Here is a 10895-nt window from a genome sequence, read left to right as displayed (position 1 = left end):
CTGGGCAGATGAATGTGACTACATGTGCCAAGTAGCAGACTATGTAAATTCCTAAGGGTTCAGAAAAAAAAAGAAAAATCAGTTTGAAAAATAAATTTCTGCTAATTATTAAAATGGTTAGTGAAAGTCAATTAAAAAGTCATCTGTTACTGTTAATTCCTAAAAAAATTATAGCTTAAGGCAAGTTGAGGTCATGGAAGTCAATGAATAATAACCAGGGAAAAAAAAAAAAGAGGCTGTCAGGAACCTCAAGAAATCATAGTCCCTGTCCTAAATCATTTCCACGAGGTGTTTGCCTAATTTACTCTTAAAGGTGCCCAGCAATAAATAATTCCCACTTTATTCAGGCAATCTCTTATCAACTTCATTTACCAGTATTGTTAAAAGATATTCTTCTGATTTAACTTTTTTTTTAATTGACTGTTATGCCCACTACTGTTATTAACTTTTGATTTCAAGAGCAGATAATTTTTAATTTTTTTTTTCAGTTTCCCAGTTTTAAGACCAATAGAATAGCTCCATTTGCTCTGTGCCTTTGCAAATATCAAGTAAAAATTTGTGGTTCTCATATTAAGAACAACCTTTTTCATGTTAATTAAGAATTAATAATATTTGAGTTCCTATCATAACCTACGTGCCACTGATATTAAATCTACAGAAGCCAAAGTGAGTAAAGACAAAGTCAGATATTGCAAAATACTGCATCTATGCTACAGCCTGATCAATACTAGAAATTTATTCTTGATTTAGAGAAAGAATTTATATGGATGAAATCTGGCCCTATTGAAAATCAGTGACAGAACTGCCATATGTTTCCTTAGGGCTAGGATTTCAAGAAGGGGGATGTGTTTCCCTGTCAATGACTTGATTTAAACAAAGGGTTATCTTCCACATTCTTTCCTCCCTCTCCATTGTGGTTTTTTTTTTGTTGTTGTTGTGGTTTTTTTTTCCAGGAGTTCCTTCTTCTTCTGTGCGTATTATTTTCCTGCTTTTGCCTTTCTTCAGGTTTTTCAAATGTCTGTAAGTTGTAAGCGAGTGAGAAAATAATGTTAAGCAGTATTACATTGCTACCTAAGTAAAATGCCTAGTTCATATTCTAACCTCCATATAAAAGTTTCATAATTACTAAAGTATAATAGAAGTTTGTGAAAAGTACTCCCATCATACCATGCAACCCATCAGATTAAGGCATTATATATTTACTTTTTACTGAAAATTCTTATATATCCATAAGCTTATATCAAATAAAGTACCATTTATGATTTCCAGTACAATAGATAATAGTGCTGGGAATTATTCAAGGTTTGCATTGTTTTCCAGTAGAAGATTTTATAACCGAAACACAGGCTTTTTATTCTTATTCCATTATTCTAATACTACATATTTGAGCACCTAGTTTTTATTAAGTTCCCCTTACCAGCTCCAAGAAACAGCCACTATAAGTTAATTTTATACGGAATACTTCTATTCCGGACAATTTGTCAACCATTCACTTAATGTAATTTAATGAACAGAAAGACAGCTGTCAAAGTGCAATAAACAGGGGAATAACTATATTACAAAAATTAGACGATGGAGATTTTTGTCAAAGGATGTTACACATTTAAATTAATCAGAAATGCTCTAGGCAAGTCTAATATTCAATGGGTATTTTTAATATGGATGCCTGGAACAACTGCATGATATCAGACTTGTGGCATCTCCAGAAATGGCAATTTTTCCCCCTCAGTCTGCCTAACACACAAATTCCCACTATTACTTAGGATTATTCCCCTTTCTCTTTCAAGAGAAATGTGAACATGGAGCCAGGAAAACATGGAAAGCAAGGGGGGAAGGTAGGAAAGAAAAATCAGGAAAGAGTACATAAAATGGAATTGCATTTGAGGAAATACAGACTCCTGAAATGACACGCTGACTCAGTGCCACAAGGCTTGTATGGCTCCCCAATGGCTCTCTGCAACGTCTCGATGATATTCTGACTCCTTTTCAAGTCTGCTGGACCCTGGGTAGTCCAGAGAACAGGCAGGAATTTTTTTTCCAGTTCTGTAGTTTCAAGTGCTACTGCTTGAAGTATAATCAAGTCCATCCTGTTATTACACAAGGTTCAGCAATAAACTGGTGCAATAAAATTGTGACTCTAGCATAAAATCTGATCCTACTGTCTTTGGGAACTTGATTTCTGGAAACTTAGGAAGTGAAGCAACTATAATACTTTCCTTCAAGATCAACAGATATTAATATTCTTGTCATCATCACTGGTTACTGCCCTCTTTCACATATGAGAAAAAGATGACAGTTTATGTTTTGTGTGACACTGAGCTGTTTTTCCTTGGTAGTACACGCATCAGTAAATTGACATCAAATAATTAAAAGGATGGTAATTGAGAAGTCAAAACTCAGTTGAAGAAACTTAAAAAAAAATGTGTTAAGATGAACCTTAGAGAAAAACGGATGTGAGAATGAGCTTCTTTTTGAAAGGGTGTAATTTTACATCACCATACAGTGAATCCTATCTTAACCCAATGAAAGCTGAAAAAAAAAAAAAAAACAAAAGACAAACACCAAAATGCTGTTATGAATGAGCCAAATGAAGGTGACTGCCATTGCAACCTCTCAGCAGCCCCAGAGGGAGGGAGGGCAGACAAGGTGCCAAGGTGGGACTGCAGGGTGAGTCATCCCAGGGTTCATTTACTGAAAGGTCAGTGGGGAATGGGACAGGGACCAACCAGCATTACTCAGTTGCTCTGTGAGTTAACATTTCCCACACCCTGGCTTTCTTCTCTGATTCCAGCATGTCCTTCCACTCAACATTTTTTATTTGGAAAATTTGGACTATTTCCTTGGAAAATGTATATGCTCAAGTTACTAGAAGCAGTTTTGTAAACCACTGCACATCCAAAGCCCATGTCAGCATCATACAATGTCAAAGACCATAACTTATCCTGGGCTAATAGCATTAGCCCGTGACTACTCTGTACAGTTTCTGTATAAATTAATTACATTCCAATTTGGCTAAACTTTGTCTTAAGTTTCTGCTGTTTCTTTAAATAGTGAAGGGAACAAACAGAAGAGGATAATAAAGATAATTATGTGTTCCATGAATAAAAATATTTCCATTCCAATAACTGTGTAGTGTGTCTTAAATTCTAATTTTCCTCACTACAGAAAGCAAGAGTGAAAAATAAACATATTTGACTGTGTGATATTTAACTGCAGTAAGGCACTCTAAGTATCCCCAGCTATATGTTTAGAATTTAAAAAAAAAAAATTCACAGTACCAGAATACCAGAGCTCTCTTCTTGTATATTTAATGTCTTCAAAGGGTTTTTCTTTATTTTTAAGTCTGTTAAGTTGGAATGCTCCTTTTACTTCAAGCAAATTTTGTGATGAGCATTTTATACATCAAAATTAAATATTGACAAGATGTGCTTGGAGTTAATTTTCTGAGGTGTTTTAATAATATTCCAATTTCCATTCAGATTTTAAAACCAGTCATTTTCTAAGTGATTTCCAAGAAATGTGGTGACCTGATAAGGGAACCTAGCATTCATGTATAGACTTGAAATATTACAGTTATATCAAAAACTATTAAATATTCATACATTCTTACTAGATTTATTGATTTATTTTGAACAGTGCTTTGATTCACCATGCTACAACTCCCAGAACTCAGACTAGCTGGGAGAACTTTCTTCTTCCTGTAAATTTGGACCTGATTACCGTGCAAGTCTTCAGTGAGTATGCCCAGCAAACTACATTTCTTATTTTACAGCTGGCATAAAAATTGGAAAACATGTTTCTTTTCCCCACTGTACCCTGTCTGTACTAGGATTATTACTATTCAGTTAAAAACTCCAACATAACAAACACACTATTTGCACATATCATATCTGTTTGCAGAGTGCTTATTTTATTCACCAGCTTCTGTTAATCTTCATATATGGATAAAGAAAGTTGTATATAAAATTTGTATAGAATACAGAATTTTGTGTATTCCACCATGTACGTTCAGTGGTGTCCATATCTTCAGATTTTAACTCAAAGATTAACTAAAATATAGCTATAAGAAGTTTTGTCTAAAAATCTATACCATGCAGGTCAGAAAAAACACGAAAACTTTCACGGTGTTGTGTACATCTAGCAGCAGCATTCAAAGACGAATAATACTGCCATAATTTGTTAAAAAAAGGGCATAAGAGTCATGCCAGAACAAGGTTCAACAGTTTGTTTCTTTCGTCCAATTCATTGCAGAGATTTCAAAGTGTGCTGTCAAATAGCTTGGGCCTGATATAGCTGACCTCATTTTAGTTATTACAACTTGGCATTCATTTTCCTCTAAAGAAAGAATGCTAGAAATACACTATTGGGAACTACCCCTGTAAATTAAAAGCATTCCAGATCAATCACCCTACACGCAGTTAGACATAATCCTCCAGATGCTGAGTTCAACCCGTTCCACCACATGCTCTGCCCACCTGCTAGGCAGGACTTTCAAAGCGCCACAGTCCTCATAGCCTCGCAATAATAAAACACATAATAAAGACGTTCTTGGACATTGAGTTTAATAGGACAAAAATATTTGTGAGGACTAACCGTACTGCTTACTGCATCCTTCCCCTGCCCAGGCAGTGGAAGAAATCAGGAGCACCAGAAAGAATACAGAAAGGGGAAGAGAGGGAGATTTGAAGCAGGGCTGACTGGAGGGCAGAGAAACAGGCAGAAGTAAAGGACAATTTTTGGCAACAAGGCCAAATCCACTGTAAAAAAACCTAAGCAGTGACAACACTATTTATATTTCTTTCTCACACATACTGTAGAAAAGGTATTTTAAAAAAAAACTCACAACAAACAAACAAAAAACAGAAGGTGAACCAAAATAGTATATTCTTTTAAACCCTCAGGATCTCTTGGGTCAGTTTTAGGATTTTGGTGCTTTACAGCATACAGATTATTTATTCTAAATTATTTTCCAAAGAGAAATGATGTTCAGTTGTCACAACAGGATGCGCACATACATGGGGAATCATGCTGGATCACAGGCTGATCTGCTTCTGACAGAATCAAAAATACAGAAGTAATCACACAGACTGTGTTTTAAATGTATTTAAATGTATTTTTAGCAGGAAAATTTTCAAGAAGAAAACTTACCCCTTGGATCTTGGTTGACTTCAAAGCCACTTGAAGGCTATAATGCATAACCTCTGCCCCCTTTACCTCCATTTTCACCATGCTCAGCTAAAATTTGTGGGGTACTAACCACAACCACACTGGCAGTTTTTAATCACTACTAAAATGATCGGTCTCTTAACTAGTCACCCACTATTTTTCAGCTGCTTCAACGCCTCCCTTAAACTGACAAGTCTGCCTTGAGTTACAAACCCAGACGAGACAAAAGGAAACCTACTGGTAAGAACGATCAACTCAAGGACCTGGATCACCTGGGAACGTGTGCTTTGGGAAATGGTCTTCTTATCCTCAACACTAACAATTTCTTTTAGCTGTGGCAACGCTGGCGTCAGCAAAGGTTTAAGACACATCCTTGTATCATTTTTCCAAAGCAGCAAGCTCTGCTCAAGGAGGGAGCAGGAGAATAGCAGTTGAAACAGAGGGCACGGGAAAGCCTCCAGCTTCAGCAGCATCCTCCTCCATGAGGAGTGAGAAGAAAAGGATGAGAAGGCAGTGCAGCCCAGGCCCTCTTCCCCTCTGAAAATGCTCTCTTGTAGTTGGTGAGGAAAAAAGGAAAGAAGGGCTGAAATGTGGGCATGCAGAAGTCTACTTTTGCTTACATACAGAAAGGGGAAAAGAGTAAAAAAAAATCTTTTCAATATATTATCTCATGAGACATGTTTTGTTTTTTTTTTTCAAATACGTCCAGCTCAGGTAGAAGATTCATATAGTGCTGTTACAAAATAGTTTATATAGTGGCTGGATTTCGACATCCCTCATGTTCTTTATGTTTGAGTTAGATTTTTCTGATCTACTTCTGCCACCCAGTGGATAGCTCATGTGAAAACTCCCCTTAGGGCTTATTTTAAAAGTTGTCCTAGAAAATGCATCTTTGTCTGTGTGATTCTCACCTGGTTGCTAACACCGGGGTCTCAGAGAGCAGCCACCAAGCGTGAGCTTCCCAGGGTGAGTATCAGATCGAAGGTTTGATTGGCAGAACAGGGAGAATGGGTTGTATAAAGCAAAGTACTCTGGAACATAAATTTCAGGAGTTTGCTGTGTTTTTTAATACCATAGAAATGGCTCTTTTTTTTTTTTTTCTCCACCATGGTCCTTTTGTTCCTCAGTTTCATATCTATGGAGGAGAGATGAAAAATTCCTTTGCCATACAACGTAATGGCAGATAAAACTAACTCATCTTTTTGAAAGAGAGAAGACACTGCAGCAACAGCTGCCTGATAAAAGCCCTTATGAAGTTAAATGATATTTTTTTTCTAACAGCAGCTCAAATATCATCAAATAAGAACACACAGAATCACATACTGAGGTCAACAAAAGATCTAAAAGCTGTTCCTGAGGCAGCATTACCTATTCTGTGCTCTGAGTGATTAACCGAAGCAAAGCTGTATTATAATAATTAAAATCAGGCTTGAATTGGGCTTTTCCTAACATTGGAAAATTTTGCTTTCCAACATGGAAAATATTCTTATGAAGGACATTTTGCATTGAAATAGAAATTAAATTCATCTTCCATCTAAAAGGCTTCTAAAACTTACTAAAATTCATATAAATCAATGGAACAATCCTGGCTGTTTATCTTCTACCACAAATACTAGCTGTAAAAAGGGAAGGCATTACAAAAGACTCTGAACAAGGTCAGACTCTGAAATTATCACTTAGCTCAGCAAATCTTTATGTGTGACTAGCCACAACAGTTGTGTGAACACTGTAGTGTTTACAGGACTAGGACTCCCGAGTAAGCTTATTATAAGTCTCTCATATATCCACCCATTACACATTCAGAGACCAGTCTATGGGCTGAACTCTTCTTCATTAAGGTAGGGAAAATGGAGAAATTAAGACTACTATTAAACTAAAGTATAAATGCATATCGCTTTCACTCCCATTATCCCAAATGAATAACAGAGAATAGCCCTTTTAAGAGAAATCGTTGATAAAGTCCTGATCACATTGTGTATCCTTCATTTTGTTTATATATTTACATATTCCTACAAAAGCTGAATCGCTTCATGCAGCTTTATTTTCAACAGCTGTGTATCATCAGTCGGTTGAACAGGTTGTGGCAGTTTTGGAGATGACCATGGTTATACTGTGCACCTTCAGGTGTGTGGTGCATCCATGTTAACAAATAATTTTTCATCTTATTTTTTTCAGCCAACCATCAGATTGGTCAGTTTGACTCATTTGTAACTTTTGCCTCCAAAGTGGAAGGAATGGCTCCTGCAGCATTGCTGAGGTGAGGTTAAGATAATGAAATCCATTATTCCTGGAATAAATGTCATTCAGTCCCAGGCAGCGCCAGCACACAGACAGCGGTTCAGAGCAGACTGCGCTTTCACTAGCTGCTTCTCTGACTTGACCCAGAAATACAAATCTCCAAACCAGATAACTTTGGAAAAACACTGAACTATCCTCGCCTGTCTTGTTAAAGTGGCTTTAAAATCCCTGTGCTCACCAACAGCTCATCCTCTCCCGTACCTTCCTGAACACGCTGATCCTTCCTGCCCATTTCTCCTAACGCTCATAACTCAGTCTCATGTCACTTACAGACACACGTCTCCAGTTTGACTTGAGTCCCCAAGGGGAAACTTTGGGAATGGTTGTTATTCCCAGCTTCCTCTCTCCCTTGATAGTCTCGCTGCAGGGAGGGATGCTAATAAGACCAGAACAGAGAGATGTCTGCTAGCAGCTTAAAAGGATTAAACCTCAATTTCCCTTTGTCCAGTAGCTTGAACTTTATGGTTCATCAGGGAAAACCTTAACCCAAGCTGGAAGATAGATGTAAAAAATGCAGTATCTCAGCTATCATTTCCACAGCAACAGGTTTGGCAGCCAAACCAGTGAATAAAGTAGCCTTTCAGCTGTATGAACTTAACCCTTCCCGAACCCCATGGTCCTGTTTCTCCAGATCTCATACACCCATGTTACATGAACAAACGTGAACCATGTCTTGTTCTGCTGTTATGTAGCAGGAGATGCTGGGGAGAGTGGAGGACGTTTGATGCACCTTACAACCAAGCAACGACCTTGGGCTTTTGTGTTTGCTGGTTTGTTCCACAGTAGCATCATAGCAATCGGGCTGCACAGGTTTTCAAAGACCTGTGAGAAGAGCAGCTTTGATATTCTGTACCTGATAAACACTACGAAAAAGAAAGAGGGAGAGTCGGAAATTCATAATTCAAATAAGAATGAACTCCAACAGAAGAATACGAAGGGGAGACAGAGATAGATTTGTCCGTCTGGAGATATGAGAATATTATATTGAATATGTACATATTCTCCCCTACATAAGTATTTTCCTTACAGCTGTAACTGAGAGTAAAAAGAATACTTTATACGAGAGCTGGCGGAAAGCAACCATTCTGTATTTTTATATTCTACCTCCTGTGAAGACCCATAAGATTGCATCATATAAACTTCACCTTATAGATAACAAAAGGGATGCCAAGAATTGGTAATAACTTACCTGAAGCCATAATTTGCTGGATTATATCTGGTACATGATAATCAGAAATAACAGATTTTCTGCTTTCCAGTCCCATGTTCTAGTCTATAAACCTTCCCCAAAATACCTCCCTCCCTGCCCCAATACACGCTGTGTTCCTCTCCCAGCTACCCATCCCCAGGAGGGGCTGCTGGGGTCAGGGTCCTGGGAACAGCTTTGCTGACATGACCGTTCCAAGGGCTTGCAGGAGGAGCTAGCGACTCACAGCTGCCATGGGGAACCGAAAAATGAACAGAGCTGAAAACACTAAACCACTTTCTTTGAGGATGCAAGGGTACAAAAGCCGCATTGCATAAGCAGCGAAGTTAACGGTTCACAGGGGCATACTCATTTAAAATGCTCCAACTCAGTGCCCAAGCTGTTTATTTTGCTGTTACTGGAATGCATCACAGAGAAAATATATTCTTATAGGAAATATATGGTCCAGCAGGCAAATGCAACCAGCCTTGTGAGATGACATTGCTGTAAATATTAGGGTGTACCTGTTGTAGAGCTGTCTCCTGGAGTGCTATCTGGGGCGCGTGTAAAGCACAGCAAGCAGCATAACAGATACAGATAAACACGACAAACAAGAAAGAAGATCTCTGTCCTAGGGTTTCATGAAGTAAATAGTGCAAACAGTCACCCAAATAGTCAATTTTGCTGTTGATTCCTCGCTGGCATCCCAGGAAAAGAAATACAAAGGACAAAGTATGAAGCTTAGAACAAAGAATGCCAAGGTAAATATACTTAGCATGGTCTCTTCACATTTATTATTCTTAATAGCGATGCTGTACTATGGCTTGAGTGGGTACAAAAAGTCGCTGGGTTTCTTTCTTAAGGAAGCAGGCTTTGCTGAAAAAGAGAGAAAAAATATAAAATAGCATCTTTCCTGGCATCTTTCCTGCAAAACAGGGGAGACAGGAGACAAAAATGTTGAACAAAGAATGTATGAGAAAAATAGGGCTGTGTTTGAGTTGGATCTGGGAAAACTGCAGTTTCACTGTAAATTGAATAGATCTTGTGCCTTTGGTAACAGACCATCATACAAAGCTCTTCTTAGTACATGCATGTATACTAAGAATATGTATTTGTATGTATTCTGATGGTATTTTTATATCTATCATTGTAAATGTCATTTTGCAAAGCAAACAAAATTTCTTGTTGTACAAGTCCATTTATTCCCTTGACCATCAAAATTTCAAGAACAAAACTTACCTCTTGGGCCTTCGTTGCTTCAAAGCCAACCAGTCCAAAACTTCTGGCCCCTTTATCTCCATTTTCACCATGCTCACCTAAAATTTAATGAGTAAAATAATTTTAATGTTTACATCCACGTGGAAAACTGTTCATTGTTCATAAATTTTGAATTTGGAATTCACTGAGCAAAAGACAATATAAAAAAAAAAAGTCTTTCAAAGACATTCCACATCTCAGTCTCTGTTTTCCAGGATTTATGGGATCACCTGGCTAAACAGGTTTCTCAGCACAAAGGCGAAATGCAGGGAGTTGTAATTCCACTCAGCTTGGAATAGCTTAGGCAGATCCTTACCTATGCAGAGATGACTTGGGGTGAGCTGCGGAAACGGCTCAGCCCGGGGTTGCCTCAACTCTGCATCATACTAAGGACCAAAACCTGAATTCAGCCTGGAATAATCCCTTAACAAACAAAATGCCCGAGTCCCATTACACCACTATTCAGTAACTTTGTGTACTAGACATCACAAAAATAGCAGTAAAGACTAAGGGGCCACCACACCACCAAAGATAAACATGCCAGATAGTGTAATCCACTCAGGCATAATCCTGCCCACCCATCAAATCAGGAAATAAAACCCATAAGGTTTGGGTAGAAAATACGGAGTCTTTTCCAAGGATACAGCCGGCAGGTAGGAGATTCTTCCCTTCTGTCTGGGACACTGTACGAGGTAACTTCCCAGGGACTAGGAGGCCTTACCTGAGAGAGAGGGTAAGTGATTAAGAAACATATGTATGGTATTTGGCATGCTTTAAGATTGTGATTAGTGCGCTCTATTAAGGTATTAATATCTAGCGCGCTTGTGGTTTGTGTTAGTACATTCTGGGAATCACTTGTGGGTTGTAATAGTGTATCCTGTGAATTGCTTTTTAAATTGCAATGGTGCGTTCCTCCATTGTATCCATAAAACCTGCAATAGTGGCATATGGGGCCTGTGAGTGAAGTTCAAATAAATTGTTAGTTTGA

General features: G+C 38.1%; 1 long non-coding RNA gene across 2 annotated transcripts; it reads right to left on the bottom strand.

The window, feature by feature from the left end:
• Positions 1-202: 202 nt before the first annotated feature.
• Positions 203-10267, bottom strand: LOC309670848. Of its 2 annotated transcripts, XR_014269054.1 has the most exons (4): positions 10224-10267; positions 9890-9966; positions 9422-9526; positions 203-1018 (listed from the first exon to the last, which is right to left on the bottom strand). It is a non-coding gene; the product is annotated as an uncharacterized lncRNA (long non-coding RNA). The 2 variants fall into 2 exon arrangements; XR_014269055.1 differs by lacking the exon at positions 10224-10267 and having other exon boundaries at positions 9890-9986.
• Positions 10268-10895: the final 628 nt, after the last annotated feature.

This window comes from Vanellus vanellus (genome assembly GCF_965231255.1).
Source record: "Vanellus vanellus genome assembly, chromosome: 3".
In the NCBI taxonomy this organism is placed as follows: Eukaryota; Metazoa; Chordata; class Aves; order Charadriiformes; family Charadriidae; genus Vanellus; species Vanellus vanellus.
This window is presented reverse-complemented; position numbering and strand designations above follow the sequence as displayed.